Genomic DNA, 17,639 nt, shown 5'->3' with positions numbered 1-17,639 from the left:
CTGGAAAAGGATCCAAGAGGCTTTGAGAAACGCAACCCATAGACAAAAGGCACAGGCAGATCGTCACCGTCGTCAGGCATCAGTCTTCAAACCAGGGAATAAGGTCTGGCTATCCTCCAAGAACATTAGACTGAAGACTCCAAGCCACAAGCTGGCTCCCAGGTTCTTGGGTCCATTCTCAGTAATAGAATGGATCAATCCTGTGGCATATCGTCTGCAACTTCCTCCATCCATGAGGATACCCTCCGTGTTCCACGTGTCACTGCTGAAACCTGTGTCCCAGAGCCCACGGTTCCATAGGACACCGATTGACCCTAAACCAGTCATAGTTCAGGGGCAGGAAGAGTTCGAAATTCAGTCTATTCTGGATTCCAGGAGGACGAGAAGTTCGGTACAATACCTGGTTCACTGGAAGGGCTTTGTTCCAGAGGAAAGATCTTGGGTACCCTACCATCAAATACATGCCCCCAGACTGCTGAGACTCTTTCACTCTAAATTTCCCCAAAGCCATATTGGAGTCGTCCTGAGGCCACTCCTCAAGGGGGGGTACTGTAAGGTCCGGGGGAACACCTCTCGCTAAGGGGGTTCCTCCCGCGACTTTACCTGCCTCCGTTCCAGCTCTGCCTCCTCGCCGCCGCGGGCGGGATCTTCCTTCTCCTCCGCTTCCCGCGGCGGCTACTGAACGCGCGCATGCGCGCGCACGACCGAGGACCTTTACGTCCTCCCTCAGGAGGAGTTCCCGCCCCCAGATGAGGCCGCGCGCGCCTCTCCCGCGCGGCGCACTTGCCTGATGCACGTGCATCACTCACAAGCTGCACATCTAGCGCAGCTGTGGTATATTTCTCCCTACCAATCCCTATCTTCCCTGGGGCCGCTCCCTCGTTACTCCCTCTCTCCCTATTGGTCCTTCCTGCTACTTATACTTGCTCAGCCATTCATTCTTTGGCTGAGCATAGCTTTGTATGACCTGTGTTAACCACGGTCGTGCCTGCCTCAGTTCCTGTCTCTTTGTCTCCTTAGTGATCCCTTGTGTACCGAACCGGCCTGGCTGTGGATCCGCTCTGGACTTCTACCCTTGGTTTGTTTCCTGACCTCCTGGACTCCCCGACCCCTTTACCTCGGTTTGCGGATTCCGACCTACCTACCGGCTCTGGACCCCAGGCTCTCGGTACCAACTATCTTCTGGAACCTCCCTTTTCGTCTGGCGAGTATTTTCCTGGAACCAGGGTCACGAATGATGTATGAATGATTCCAGTAAGCTCAACTCATGTCCTCCCTCTTCTAAAGCATGACAAGTCCTTAATGTCTTTCTTAATTTTATTGCAGGAGTAGAAAACACAGGAACTTGTAGGTGTAGTGTAGGCAGAGAGTGCTTCTCTATGTGGGATGCTTCTATGGGGTTAGACTATGGTAAGAGAGAAAGGCCTTACCAGGGGTGGATGCAGACAGGTCTGTACTCACTGTGATCTAGGGTGGAAAAGGAAGTGAGGGGCAGGGGTCACACTAAAGGTTGAGTGAGACTGCACTAACTGTCAGCAAAAGACAGGGGAGAACATGGGAAAGTCCATTAACTGGGAGGACTGGAGAAGCTGCAGTAGCAGTTCACTGATTACGTGCTCGGAGGCAAGAAATGCAACATTGTTGCATGTTACACAGGCACAGTATGTGTGTGCAAACTCCATGCAGCTGAGAATAAGATCTGACAGGCAGAAGCTGCAAAGGAGAGAGGGGGGTGAGTCAGAAATGTAGTTCGTGTTCCATGACACTCCCCGTCTGGTATCTGTAGATACCACTATATAACAGACTATGTGGAACATGTGTGCAATGCATAACAAAGATAACATCACATTCTCAAACAATGCAAGAGTCCATGTCCACATAGCGATGTGACACCGGCCGGTATCACTGGTATCAAGGTCCCTTGGCCAAGGTTCTTTGGCAAAGGATGCAGGGTGGATGCACAGCTCCAGGTTTGCTGGTTGCACCACAATGTCTTTGTATGAAAATCTCTGGCACTGTTTCCTTTTAGTCTTGTAAGAGAACAGTCCTTTTGTCTCTGTAGTTTCACCCACAGAGTGTATCCCCTTGTAGGTATACCAGCCGTGGCAGCCTGTTGCTCTATCACCTGGCATTTGGCAGAAGGAGAGGGCTTTTGGCTCCTTGTGGGAGCGGATTACTGTCCCTGGAAAACTGGTTGTCGAATGTAATCCACTGAAGGGGGCGTCGTTCAGGGAGACTCCCTGAAGCTGAGCGCTGGGGTTGAACATTACCCGGATTTGATCGGGTTCCTGAGGGTGGTAGGCCCCAGGTGATTGGAGGTACCGACATTCTTCGCCTTCCTCCATTAGAGGTGCTGGCTTTGCGTGGCTGGTAAAGAATATCTTCTTGGTGAAGACCACAAAGTTGTTGTTGGTCTCTGGTTCCCTTTGTAGGCCGCAGAGGTGCGAGGTGAACCTAGAGATGGCATGTTCTCCATTGTTTGGGAAGCGCCTCCTTGGTGAACGGAATGGTAGCGGAGTCACCCGACTGCTTAGTCCGTCTTTAGAGAGCTCCTTGACTGTTAACTTCGGGAATCCTCTATCTTCCCTTGATGGTGTTTGTTTGTCATCGTTCCTTGTTGTCTGGAACGCTGTGCACCGTAGTTCATCGGTACATTTCTCTTGCATGATAACATCTCCGCGTAGTTTGGTGAAACGCTTTTGTGTTTCTTTGTTGACTGCCATCGGGAGGTTGTTTTCTCCCTGGACATGACGAAGAACAGTCTCTTTTGTCCTTGTAAATCCTTTTGGGAAATGTCTCTGCAACTGTCCCCTCTTACGTGTTTGAACGAACAGTCCTTTTGACACTGTGGCTTCGCCTGTGGGGCGCAATCTTTTGCGGCTATGCCAGCCGTGGCAATTGGTTGCTCTGTTGCTTGATACTCTGTGGAGAGGAACAACTGTACGTCTTAATTGTGCCCTTGCTCGCGGGAGTATTGTCTGATTGTTTGTTGTTTTTAGGACGATCCCTTTGTCGGTCACCTTTGGGAGGTTACTCTCTTCCTTCGGTGGAATCGACTCATCATCCTTGGCTGTCTGGACTGCTGAGCATCCTAAGCCATTGTCGCATCCCATCGGCGTGAGGATGTCTTTGTTGGTCTCAGGGGTATGACCTTGTCTTTCCTCTTCACTTGGCCCTTCGGTCACTTGGAGATGGTCAAGACATGGTTCAGAGAGAGATGTGTGTCCACATTCTGTCACCTCCGTTCTGCGGGCATCAACGTAGTCTTGCCCGTGCTCTTTGTTAGTGCACGAGTTGCCCACTATCACCCATCCTAGGTCGAGTCTTTGGGCGTATGGCGCGTTGTGGGTTCCGTTGTGCTGTTTACGGACTTTATGTACCCTCATGATGTCCCTACCGAGCAGCAGCAGGATCTTGGCGTCTTGTTCCACCGGCCGGATGTGGTTGGCTATTCCTTTGAGGTGGGGGTAATGGAGTGCCACGTCTGGTGTGGGTATCTCGTCCCTGTTTGTGGCCATGTGGTTGCACTCGATGAGTGTGGGAAGGGGCATGTTCACTTTGCCGTCTATTGAGCATATGGTGTAGCCATTCACTCTTCTCCCTGTGGTCTCCATTTGCCCTGCGCACGTTCTGAGAGTGTAAGGAGAAGCACCATCTTGTATGTTAAACATGTCGAAGAACTCTGACCTGACCAGTGATCGGTTGCTTTGGTCGTCGAGGATTGCGTACATCCGAATAGCCTTCTCAGGTTGTCCCTGGGGGTGCACTGCGACAAGGCATATTTTGGAGCAGGACATTTTGTCACCTTCTTTTCCGCAAACTTCAGTGCGCTGAGATGTGACGGATGTTGACTCTCCTTCTTCTTTCTCCCCGCCATGCTCCGCTATGGAGGATGGGTTCTTGAGTTGGTGGAGTGTCATCGCCTCTGGGTGTAACGCTGTCACGTGCTTGTCACTCTCGCACACTGTGCATTTGATCTCTTCCTTACAGTCCCTGGCTAGGTGAGTCGTGGAACCGCAGCACTTGAAGCAAACTCCGAATTCTCCAAGTAACCTCTTGCGTTCCTCTAGGGACTTCATCCTGAACCCAAAGCACTTGTTGAGTGGGTGTGGCTTCTTGTGTATGGGACATTCCCTGTTTGGGTCCCTTGGTTCCTTGTCTCCGGCGACCGACTGATCGGGAGTAGTTTGGGTCGTGGGAGACACGTCCGTCCTGCGGGCCGAGACGGGTGTTTGGGGGTTACCATATCTCGTTGCTGGTCTCTCGTTCTTCAGGCTGCTCGCACTGTATGTGGTTTGCGCACCTAAGATGAAACTGGGATCGTTCCTTGTCCTTGCCGCTTCGCGGATGAAGCTCACGAAGAATGAGAATGGGGGGAAGGCGACTTGCTTCTCCCTTTTGTATTTGGAGCCTTGTGAGATCCATTTTTCTTGGAGGTTGAAGGGTAGCTTCTCCAGGATGGGTCTCACTCCACGAGCTGAGTCTAGGGCGTTGAGACCTATTAAGGAATGGTCTTTCCTCACGAACTCCATTTCTTGCAGCAGGTCCCCGAGCTCTCGTAACTTCGAGTAGTCTTTAGTTGTGATCTTGGGGAAGCTCTCGATTCTTTTGAAGAGTGAATCCTCGACTGCTTCAGGGCTGCCATAGGTCTCTTCTAGCCTTTCCCACACTAGGTCAAGACCTACTTGGGGTTGATGCGCGTTTGCCGTCCGAAGTCTCTGCGCTTGCTCCCTGGATACGTTCCCCAGGAACTTGACTAACAGGTTGAGCTCTTCCCTTGCTGAGAAGTCCAAGCTGTCGATTGCGTCTTTGAACGTGAACTTCCACGTCCGGTAGTTCTCAGGGCGGTCGTCGAAGCTGATGAGTCCTGCGTGCACCAAGTCGCGCCGGATCATGTACTTGGCTATGTCTGTCAGACCTGAGACATCGGCGCGTTTGCCCCGTTCTGAGGTAGTTGCTGGGACAGTCTGTGCGGTCGCCTCTTCCTTGGCGTGGACGCGTGATGGCTGCTGGCTAGTGTGAGGGGCTGTTTTCTCCCGCGTGGGTGTACCTGGATGGCGAGCCCGTTGTGGTGCATCCGTGTGCGCGCTGGCGTGTGGATCACTGTTGTGGCTGTGGCTATCCCAGGCAGCATGTGCCATTGCAGGAACGGCATCTTCTCCTCGTGTGCCTAGCAGGTCTTCGGTATCTGTGGAGTCGCTCCATCCGTGTTGAGATGGTGCGCGGGTGTTTACACTGAAGAGGCTCCTTACGTAGTCTTCAGTGCGTCGGGCCGGATCCTCTGAGGCAATCCATCTGTACGGTCGCTCCCCGCCGTCCTGTTGCGCGGCTGCTTCTAGGACTTCGGCTTGGGCTATAGCGGCGGTGGCGGCTTCCTTCTCTTGATTAAGTGCCTCTAGTTCCGCATCAAATTCGGCTTTCCTACGCGCAGTGGCTGCGGCAGTAGCGGTGGCATTAGCGGCGGCGTTAGTGGCGGCTGTCTGTTCCTCCTCTTCTATGCGCGCTCTTCCTGCTCTTATGGCTGCCTCTCTGCGACTATATTCGGCCCTGGCACGTGCGGCCTCTGTGGAGGCTCGTGCCTTGGTAGCGCTTGCGCTAGCGCTGGACGTGTTAGATCGCGCTGATCTTGCTGACCTTGAGGAATGCCTGGATGTGCTTGAGCGCTGCGATGCGGTTTCCAGCAAAAGGTCTTTCCTCTTACTCTCGGCTTCCGTGATAGAGGTTCGCACGCGGCTGTCACGTGTCAAGTCAATATTGAGCTGTAAGTCCCTTTCTTGCAGGCTTTCACCGGTGTTAGCCCTGGCCAGGTAAGTGACGTATGCCTCTGACAGTCTTTGGTAGCGTGCGTGATTTGTCTTTAATTGAGTTGTTGCCTGCTCGAGCTGTTGCACAGAATTGCCAGCGCCGGCGACATTGCATACCCCAAGTGCGGTTGTTTCCCAGGCCAACTCTAATTTGGCGAAGTGCGCTTCAATGTCAGTCTCATATTTTTCGCGGGCCTTTTGTGTCAGTGTGACTGTCCGTTTAGGCCTTGCGCCTGCCTGCGCCTGTTGCAGTTGCGCGGCGGTCTCTATGTCTGTGTGATAGCTCTCCTGTGTGATGTCTGGTGAGGCTCTGAGTTCTGCCATGCTGTAGGTGTGTGTAGGCCTTTTGCCAGTGCGTGTGGCGTGCGGTCTTTTACCTTGTCAGCGAAGGGCGTCTGTCTCAGATGGTGCCGAGCGGTGTCCTGCAGCGTGCAGCGTTGGGGTAGCTGTACTTACAGGTGTCCGTAGGCTCCTCACTGTGGGGCTGAGCAGCGGGTGGACTCGGACAGAGAAAAAGGCAGTTAGTAATTGTGAGAGAAGCACTGTTTGTTGCAAGGCTGCCGTGCAGTTTGAGCTACTGGTTGTCTGTGAAAGCTGCAGACTGTGTGCAGTTGCAGAGGCTGCTCTGTGTAGTCATGGAGTCTGGAGCAGCAGCTCCCGCAAGTGTCTGTATGGCACAGATATCTTTTCACTGTTCTGTTTAAACTGCTGCTTGTTTTGCAGAAAGCTGTAGCAGTTTGCTGTATAGCTGTGTAGAGCTGCACTTTTGTAGCATGAAGGCTGTGAGTGATAGCTTCTGCGTAGACCTCTAATACACGGTCTCTCTCTTACTTTCCTGGAACCAGGGTCACGAATGATGTATGAATGATTCCAGTAAGCTCAACTCATGTCCTCCCTCTTCTAAAGCATGACAAGTCCTTAATGTCTTTCTTAATGTTATTGCAGGAGTAGAAAACACAGGAACTTGTAGGTGTAGTGTAGGCAGAGAGTGCTTCTCTATGTGGGATGCTTCTATGGGGTTAGACTATGGTAAGAGAGAAAGGCCTTACCAGGGGTGGATGCAGACAGGTCTGTACTCACTGTGATCTAGGGTGGAAAAGGAAGTGAGGGGCAGGGGTCACACTAAAGGTTGAGTGAGACTGCACTAACTGTCAGCAAAAGACAGGGGAGAACATGGGAAAGTCCATTAACTGGGAGGACTGGAGAAGCTGCAGTAGCAGTTCACTGATTACGTGCTCGGAGGCAAGAAATGCAACATTGTTGCATGTTACACAGGCACAGTATGTGTGTGCAAACTCCATGCAGCTGAGAATAAGATCTGACAGGCAGAAGCTGCAAAGGAGAGAGGGGGGTGAGTCAGAAATGTAGTTCGTGTTCCATGACACTCCCCGTCTGGTATCTGTAGATACCACTATATAACAGACTATGTGGAACATGTGTGCAATGCATAACAAAGATAACATCACATTCTCAAACAATGCAAGAGTCCATGTCCACATAGCGATGTGACACCGGCCGGTATCACTGGTATCAAGGTCCCTTGGCCAAGGTTCTTTGGCAAAGGATGCAGGGTCCATGACAAGTATCTTACTTTATCTTATACTCCCAGACGGTTCCAGACGCCTATTTTCCACTTTCCAGGCGTGTCCCCGTAGCTGTGGGTGCAGTTTGTTACCCATCTCACCTCAGTTTCAGGGTCCCTCCTTGTCCGTGGTGAGCACAGCGTAACACAGACATACTGGAGGACAGTTTTGAAATTGATAGAAGATGTGACGGGAATCAAGGTTCTTCTAGACCCAATTTTAATTATCTTGGCTAAACCTATGGAAGATGTAAATCATTACTCAGCTAAATTAATCATGCATATTTTAATGGCGACTAGGTGCGCGGTGGCTACAGTGTGAAAAAAGACCCTGCCGCCCTCCAGAAGAGGTTATGTAAGGGGTCTGTCTGAACATTCAGGATGAATGCTGACAGGAAGTGATATCATCTGGTCCAAAGCCACCACGGCCATCTTTCTTCCTGGAAATTCCTGCCCTTACTGCTTTGACAGGAAATCAGCCTCTCTTTGGTTGTCATTTGCTACTAGTCTTTGATCGTGCAAAGTACTGGTTACCTTGTCCTGTCTGAGCTTCCCCTTGCCTTTGTTTTGCCTGCTGTCTCTCTTGACCTTGGAACTGAATCTGACTACCCCTTGCCTGCCTCAATCTCGCAACCGGACATGACTACCCTTTGCCTGTCACCTGCCTCGACCCCGGATCATACCTGATTACACTTGCATCCCAGGCCTCTGATCCCAGGCCAAGGTCGGTGTATTACTCCCTACCTCTGCCCTGCGGCTCTGTATCCTGTTTGCAGTCAGCAACGTTACAGGTTATTAGAAGGGATAACGATGTACAACTAATGGAAAGACTGTAACGCTCGGCCTGCCCACAAACCAGACGAGACCACGGGACTGAGGTGGAAAGGACAAATACCACACACCTAACAGTAAACGGGGGTGCGGCCGGAGTGTGGAAGTAGCGTAGCTGATCCGGGGAACAAAAATAGAAGTAGTTCGGTACTTGCCAATTACGACGTAGAAGGGTTGGGTACGTGAGCCAATGGTCCTGGAGTAGAGAAGGGAGCGTGGTAGAGTGTCCGTAAGCCTGGGTCAAGGAGAGAGCTGCGTTGTTGAGGGTCCATTTGCCGAGTCCAAGGGGTATAGAAGACAGCGTGGTAGAGTGTCCAATAGCCAAGTCCGAGGGGTCCAGAAAGCAGCCAAGGTCAAAATCCAGGGAGGTCAGCAGAGAATCCAGGGACAGGAACAGGGACTGAAAAACAAGAGAGCCAAGCAGAAGCAGACAGCACCAAGGTACAGTAGCTATGCAGAGCATTGAGAGAATGGGGAGACCAGACTAAATAGTGGCCTGGGAGCTATCAGGGGAAAGGAAGGAGCAGAGGTGCGGTCCAGGGGTTAACCCTGATAGGAGAGAGAAGCCTGGGAGCGGACCTGGTCTAGCTGGGACTGGGGAATGCGCCAGTGCGCATTCCCGCAAGGAGGAGGCGGGACCAGGCTCAGGGCGCCAGGTAAGAGAGGCTTGGGTCTGCGCGCGCCTGTAAGGATGACGCGCGCGACCCGGAAGAGAGAGAGAGCAGCTGCGGGGGTGACGCCGACGGCAGGGGAACGTCGCCGGGGATTCGGGGCAGCGGAAGAGCAAGGCAAGGGGACGCCGGGAGCGGCAGTCCCCGCAGCGCGGGACCTTACAAAGACTCACCTCATTTTTGAATCACACCATAAGGAATTTGATAGTCTGGGACCCCGGGGATGTTGGATAGGGGTGAGGCTCCAATAGGCTAGTGGATCTGGGAGCGATGAGTGTAGGATATGTCCCTGATAAAATGTTATAAAATTCAAAACTTTGTATGATGTTATGTGGTTGTTGTCATTGTAAGTATTCTGTCACAAAATGGTTTTTCCCCCTCTCTCCCCCTTTTTTTTCTGTACCCCTTCCCATTTATGTTTGAAAATCTTAATAAAAATATAAGTTTAAAAATAAAAGACTTGTGACAAGGCTGTGAGAGTGGTAGTGAACCATGTTTACATTTTAAGCTGGATTCCAAAGACTGAAGGTCAACGAAACACAGGTTGTGATATGATTTTGGACTGTTTTGTACTACCGGGTTTTGTTTGGTCTGAAACTCATCTCTATAAGCTGCACCAGAGCAAACTTGAAAACCCTTTTAACAACACTAACAGTACATGACACCCAGGGACACCAAGTCTCCCCACTGCAAGACTAGGGCACAAGTGATAACATTTCCCTCATTAATCTTGTGCCGTTTCTTTGTCCCAGTTTTGCAACCAGGAGGCTTTGATAAGTGACCTCTCTCCCCTCCCCCCACAAGAGAACTGGAATAGGTAAACAGAGAGGTACTAATGTCTCTTAAGGTGTCACAGTGATCGATCAACCTCAGAATGTGCATCCAGAGTAGTAGCCTGAGACAACTTTCCTCCACAGAATATATTTACACAAAGACTTGCTAGAAACAATCAACAAACTGTATCAGGAGTTGGGAGCATGACAGTGAGTTTCTTGATTTGTTTATTCTTCTGTCAGAGGTGCTCCAGGCATGTCTCTCACAGCATCGGGATCTATTAGAAAAGCAATTTGACACCAGTACTCTCTCATGTTCACCTATTACTGCCAGAGAGGCCAGCAATTAATTGTAGGTCCTTATGACAGCAAACAGATTGACCACAACACAGGAAACATCTGTATGTATATCTTTAATTATATAGCACCGACAGTGCACTCAGCACATTACAAAGACAATACAGTACAGGGAATAATAAAACAGAATGAGCACAGCAAAGTCAGACAATATTAGGAAAGGAAATACCTGCCTGGAGAGCTTACAATCAAAGTAGTGTAGCGGTCATGTAAAATGCCTACAGTCATCTCTCCTGTTGGCAGTAAGGCCTGGTAAGTGTGGGCATGCCAGCAGTAATTATGGAGGTTTCCCCTCACACCCTGGTGGGGTGCTCTGTGTATGGCTGGGACTGGTCACATGCTCTGACTCCATGGTTAGTGATGTCAGAGATGTGTCAGCCTCAGAAGCTTACATAAGGCACAGCACTGTGTTGCAAAGTTAGTTCTGAGTTCTGTGAGTGTTGCTGGAAAGCTCTTGTCAGAGCTGAGGAAGGAGTTAAAGTTCTATCAGAGTGTCAGTTATGTTATAGTAACTCCATGGGAGGCTGTGTCCAGGGACCTGGCACAGGACAGTGATTCCTGCGGGAATAGTGAATCCCTGATCTGGGCGACATACGTAACTAAAGGGAGCACTGGCGAGATGAGCGGCTGAAGATACTCCTTGTGGAGGGCAGTTGCCCTGCCGTGTCAATAAAGATGAGTTCAGCCAGAAACCCTCTCGTGTATCTATCAAGAATGAGTGTACAGAGAGGAGCACCACGGAGGAGTTCCTCGCCAGGATCATCCCCATGCGGACGCAGGGACCCTGGTGAGGTGGAGGCGCTGCACTGGAACTAGGTGAGACTCAGCACACTACCTCAGCTGCCTGTCTGACGGGTTCTCCCCACACACCATCATGCGGGAGACTCAGGAGTCCTGTAGCCAGCAGGTGCACCATATGACATATCCACACTGTAATGGGGTCCGGTTAGACCACAGGGGCCAATGTGAGATTGGGTGGATCAGGCCGGGCCAGAAATACCGTTACATTTGGAGGCGCTGCTGAGATGCAGATCCGTCAACAGGACAGGCTTTTAGCTAGGTCACTGGGAAACAGGGAGAGTGTCTGCTGCCACTTTGTGCTGCGTAGGGACGGACCTAGGGGTGGTCAGGGGGCTGACGGGATATGGTCAGTTCGCAGGGACAACCTAGGGGCCTGAAGGGAGTGAGGGGTCTGGAGCGGGCTATAGCTGACCGAGTCACCTTGAGGCAGTGCTAGTTGGTAGGATGCCAGAAGGGACAGCCTGTTAACTTGGTCAGGAGTCCTGGAGAGGGTCTGCGCTAGGCTGACCAAGACAGGTAGACGCCCCAAGTACTGCATGGCAGAGCCAGCCAGAGTACCTAGCCATTCCAGACACTCACCGTAGGGAGCACAGACTGGGAGGAAGGAGTCACAGCAGACACTGAGAGAGTGAGCCTAGCCTGAGGTAGTGCAACACTGAGTCACACCTAGAAAAGGTACACATGTGGTGGTGCATCTGAGCTAATCTTTATTGTACCGGTGTGGTGGCTGCCCCGCAGAGTGGAGCCTCATGTACGACAACTGTTATGAGAGAGTGGAGGAGCCGCGTGGCGCGGAGAACGTAAAATGGCGGACAGAGGCTGATGGGGAGGGCACCCGTGGCGTGCAACCCACTGAAGAGCAGACTGTCGCTGAATTGTCCTTAACGAGTTTGCTCTGGAGCGGAGCGAAGGCTATGGCTGCACCCTTGAAGAGTGTGAGGAAATTGTCATAATTGGGGGAGAACCCCGTGAGGAGAGCAAACAGACTGACTTTTTGGGCTTAAAAGCCAACCAAAATGGCGGTTCCCGCTTGCTAGGGAAACCGCATGGGCCAGGCGCAGAAAAAATGGCTGCTGCAGGACTTGCACAGAGCTGGCCGGGAATGGCGCGAACAGCAGAGCCCCGCCCTGAAGGGGGGCATGGCGCGAAAGCTATGGCTGCGCCGGGATGGACAGTGACTAATTCAGCCCCTGTGCTGAGTCAACCGTTGAGTTTATGGGACCCTCCCCTGATTTCTACCAGGGGGAGTGACTTTCAATTATGGCCTGTGGGGATGCACCCACTGGGCCCAGGGACTGATATCCAGACGGCGCCACTACAAAAAGTAGTTCCGGCCGTGGAGGTGATTTGCAAGCAAAGGTACCTTGTGCAAAAAGCTGCTGCAAGGAGAAGGCGGGAACTAGCCGCGGGAAAGGACTCCAGCTCTGGGGAGGAGACTGGCGCGAAAACGCAGACCGCGCCCACCAGGACTGAGAGAGGTGCGGCCTTCATTAAGGGGCATGATATTCCCCTGTGGGACCCGCCCATTATTGCAACCCCTGGGGGCGGGTTCCAACTCTGTCAGAGAAGGGAGGAGCCGAAGCAGGGAGTGGCGGATCCAGCAACTTCCACCAGTCAGTTGCGAGGAACCACAGAGAAGGAGAGACCTGTACAGGAAGTGACTCCTGTACCAAGAATGGCCTGCTCCTCCACTGTGGGCACTATGGTCTCCACCCAGCCCTACTCAGTGCCCGGCGGGGTGCTGGTGGTGAGGGTGGCCAATACAGAGACGGTAGTCGGGCTCTGCCTACAATGCGGGCTGCCCGGAGGTACAGTGAATACGATGGCACGTTGCCCTCATTGCGGGACTTTGTATCTGTGGCCTATGCCCACATTCGTTCCAATACAGCCTGCTGACCCCCCGGTGGATGTGACACGGCGCTCTGCTGAGTCCCCGGGCGCGCTGTGGATCAACCGCGCGAGTCCCGGAGACAGGGGACTGGAGCCGGTCAAGTCGGCTGGGTCACTGGCCATTGAGGCGGCTGGATTAAACCCCGCGACAGGGGCCAAGAGACTTTCACCTCGCCCCGAGACCCCTAGGTCGGGGCGAGGGGACTACTCTGATGAGGACCTCCGTGAGCTGGCGGTAGCAAGAACGGAGCGGAAAAGACAGACGGGGAGAACGACGCCCCGTGGGGTGAGTGACCGGACGTCCCCCGCAGATCGGCGATCCGACCGACGGAGTCCCGCCATCCCAGGACCTGGCGGAGATGGGAGAGAGACGCCTACACCCCTGCGGATGGGTAAGCCAAAAAGCCCTATCTCTTACCTGGTCACAACAGACGGCGAAGCGCTGGAAGGGCCGCGCCAGGCCCAACGCGCACGTGGAGGGACGGCATCACTTCCGGTGGCGACGGCGGAGCAACCGGATGTCGTGGGAGAAGAGATCCCGCATGGGGGTCCAACGCGAGATGGCGACGCTTCCGGTTCCGGGGAGGACGTCACTTCCGGTGGCGACGGCGGAACCCAGGAAGGGGAAGCAGCGACGCTTCGGCGATTGGGGGAAGGCCCCCGACCGCTCGTATTGCCCAGAAAATGGAGAGACGGTGTCAGGGCTGAGGAGGGTGAGACATCATCCTTGGACCAGTCTACGGACAGCCAGGAGCGGGTCGTAACCCCGTGGGGTCCCGCCCCATGCCCCTATACCCAACCCCATGCCCTAGCTAATGCCCCTACCCCTATCACACGGTCACCGGGTTCACCGCCCAGCTTGGAACTTGTGGACATACCTTTGGGGGGGGAGGAAAAACGGACTGGGGAGAGGCAGCTCAGTGGAGCTACGGAAGGTGATTCACGGGGAGGAGGAGAATTGAGGGTGCCGGATACAGCACCACAACCGGCAGTAAAGGCTCCGGGGTCCTCGAGGTGGTCCAAACCGCGATCCACAAGGTCGTCAGGGGTGTTTTCGTTTGATGACGACCGAGAACCAGGGCCTAATCCCTTTAAGGAGACCCGGTGGTGGGCTCCACTATTTGAGGGGTACTCCGCATGGATGGACCGTACTCGGTTCCTCATCCGGCGGGAGGACGTGGTAGATTTCTGGTGGAAAGAGGGAGAGTTTACACCCGAGCAGAGGGACAGGGAACTACAGAAGAGGTGGTTTCAGCTGGAGCGTAGAGACATAGCGCCCATGGGTCCCGACACACTGTCCGACCCAGTAGATTCTGATGAGCCCCTATCATGGGTGTTACCTGGGAGGGCAGGTAATGCTGATCTGACCAGGGTCAGTAGGGCAGAGAGGGCTATAATAGCCAAATATAAAAAATCCCATGGGTTGGAGTATCCCTATGTTCCGGAGCCCCTGATGGATGAAATTGAGGACAATAGGGAAACGTGGCTCCAAGAAACTATAGAGTTGTACTTAACCAATAGGGGGAGCGACATTGTAGGTAAATACGCGGAAGAAAGAATAGACACCCTGATGCGAGTGTGGAGCATAGGGAGAAATGTTCACAAACATAGGGTGACCTATGTGCCAGAGAGAGGATCACCTAGGCATTATTATGTTACGGTCCTGGATATGGGTAACCGGGAAGTGAGGAAACCTGACCCAGATCACTATTATTAAGGGGGTACTGAGACATTACGCGGGTTCGTGGCTGCTGGTCGGGGCGGGCTTGGCGGATGACTGTATTCATATGTACTGTATTATGAGGAAATTTGTGTGATGTTAATTATGTTTTCCGTTACAGTGTTTCCTGGAAAGAGGTATACAAATTTAGGTCCCAGCGTGGACGATGGGATTCACCAGGGGGAGAATGTAGCGGTCATGTAAAATGCCTACAATCATCTCTCCTGTTGGCAGTAAGGCCTGGTAAGTGTGGGCATGCCAGCAGTAATTATGGAGGTTTCCCCTCACACCCTGGTGGGGTGCTCTGTGTATGGCTGGGACTGGTCACATGCTCTGACTCCATGGTTAGTGATGTCAGAGATGTGTCAGCCTCAGAAGCTTACATAAGGCACAGCACTGTGTTGCAAAGTTAGTTCTGAGTTCTGTGAGTGTTGCTGGAAAGCTCTTGTCAGAGCTGAGGAAGGAGTTAAAGTTCTATCAGAGTGTCAGTTATGTTATAGTAACTCCATGGGAGGCTGTGTCCAGGGACCTGGCACAGGACAGTGATTCCTGCGGGAATAGTGAATCCCTGATCTGGGCGACATACCTAACTAAAGGGAGCACTGGCGAGATGAGCGGCTGAAGATACTCCTTGTGGAGGGCAGTTGCCCTGCCGTGTCAATAAAGATGAGTTCAGCCAGAAACCCTCTCGTGTATCTATCAAGAATGAGTGTACAGAGAGGAGCACCACGGAGGAGTTCCTCGCCAGGATCATCCCCATGCGGACGCAGGGACCCTGGTGAGGTGGAGGCGCTGCACTGGAACTAGGTGAGACTCAGCACACTACCTCAGCTGCCTGTCTGACGGGTTCTCCCCACACACCATCATGCGGGAGACTCAGGAGTCCTGTAGCCAGCAGGTGCACCATATGACATATCCACACTGTAATGGGGTCCGGTTAGACCACAGGGGCCAATGTGAGATTGGGTGGGTCAGGCCGGGCCAGAAATACCGTTACAGTAGTATGATGGGAGACTTACAGAGACAGCAGGTAAGGGAATAAGTGCTGTAGATGGCAGTGCTTGGTCACAATGGTTGGTAGGAGTGACTGTGGGTGTGGGACAATAGCCATGAGTGCAGGCTATTGGGATGCTTCTTTTGAGAAGGGAGGCGTGGGTGGGAGCAGGTGTGTATATGGCTGGGTCGAGGATTAGGAGAGATATCCCGAGCAGCAAGAAGGAGCAGTGGACCTAACATCTGCAGTTAGCTGTACTGATTCCACCCTGTCAGGTACTTTAGAGCATTTATTCTGTTCATTCAGACCTTTGTATTGTCCATTATGGGACACTCTGGTTAGAGGATAAAACAAGTTTTGCTATATAGGGGGTCCATGCCTTATTTTAAAACTTGCTGTGTTTTGTATTTTAAACTTATGTTCTGTGACAACCTTCAATAAAATTTTGTGTATTTGTAATGCCAGGCAAACTAGAGTGCTTTATTTTGGGCTCTTTTTCCCTCTTGCTATATTATATGCCCTTATAGCACCACCGACAGATTATTATATTTAGATTTACCTTGTCGGTTTTTTAGTTGCCTTTACTTGTCTTATGGATGCGGGGTCATCTCTTTTTCTCACAAAATATATATATATATATATATATATATATATATATATATATATATATATATATATATATATTACCAACCCCACACTAATGAGACCCATAAAGGTCGAAACAGCTGTCTGTGGGTGGTTTTCTGGGTATGCACCTTAACCCTGGCTGTGCTCAAAGCTGTGACCATGCAGCAAGCTTAAGTCTATAGGGAACCATGTTAAAAATGGTTTTTGAAGCAAAAAGTGGCATTGTGTGCTCATTTGCATGTCATTCCCCAGAATCCCTTGCTGCAGTGGAAGTGCTGTGTGCTGGGTGATAATGGTGAAAGGCGGGGTTGCAGACCTGCCTAAGACATGCAGATGAGCATACAGTTGTATTTACATTTGCATATTTGCTTTGCTGTGGAGGGTTTTTGTCACTTTTTTTACTCACCATAACTTAACTCAGTATTGTGTGTGTGTTTGTATTTTTTGCAAACTATATCTATTGACACAACCAAAACTGTTCATTTCAAAATGCTCCTAAGATTAATAGTGAATGCTTAAAAATAAAGTTATTTTTGGGGGTGCACGCTTGGCGCTGGTGAGCATGGTCACATAAACAGCGAGCTCCGGCCTGCTGGGGGAGAACCTGCATGGGATTATACCTGAAATTTTATAGACCCAAGATCTAAATGCAAAACGAAGTGTCCAATAATCTGACCGCGAAACCCATAGGGGATTTGAATTTTGTTGCAAAATACTTTCATGTTCGGTGATCAAAAATGCTAAAACATTTTCTGCAGTTTTTTTTTTTCATCATGTATATGTCAGTTTCTTACTTGTCAGCTGCAATAACATACACTGTGCACGTGTGAGTGTGTGCATGGCATCGCAGTGATAAAGTGACCGCTTGGCGATTAGTTTACTACTTAGTGATTATAGTGGCACCGCCCTTGCCTGCTTGCTTCATGATAACATTTAGAGCTGGATGTATTTCTTATGTTGTTTCTTTTTTTGCAATTATATATTTTTCCAAAATATTTGCTAACAGCGAAGTTAGTACTAAATGTCTTACACATGTTATCTGTTTTTACAGGACCAAAGATGCTGTCAATAAATGTGTTAAATAAGGATGTCCCAAGCATAAAAAAACAGTATCTTTGTGTAGCCATGTACCCTCTGGCTACTAAAGTTCTCTCCCCTAAGCAGTGTTATTCCTGATAAGAACAGACAATGCTAGGGGTTAAACCCTGTCTCACACACCTAGCTTGTGAGCCTCATCCTGCCATGTACAAAGTAGCCATGTACAGGTGCAGGCATACTGGCAGTTGGAGTCACATGTATAGGGGGGTGAGCTGACTATGGTGTGATTCCAGTTTTGTCAGCTAGGCCTGCCCAGAAGCTGGGGTAGAGGGATGAACCCCTCCCCAGGTATAAAAGGTGGGGGTCCCTCCCTGGTTGTGAGCTCCAGTTCTGTCCCCCTCTGGGGCTGTTCTGTCCCCTCCTGGGACTGCTGAGTCCTTGTCCAGTGCTAGCTCCCTTTGGGATCAGAGGGAGGTGTTCCAGTCTTGCCCCTTAGTGGGTGAGGGAAGCATAGGCTGTGTGTACGAGTGTACAGGCATGCGCACGCGAGC

Source organism: Ascaphus truei, chromosome 4, assembly GCF_040206685.1.
Source record: "Ascaphus truei isolate aAscTru1 chromosome 4, aAscTru1.hap1, whole genome shotgun sequence".
NCBI lineage: Eukaryota > Metazoa > Chordata > Amphibia > Anura > Ascaphidae > Ascaphus > Ascaphus truei.
This window is presented reverse-complemented; position numbering follows the sequence as displayed.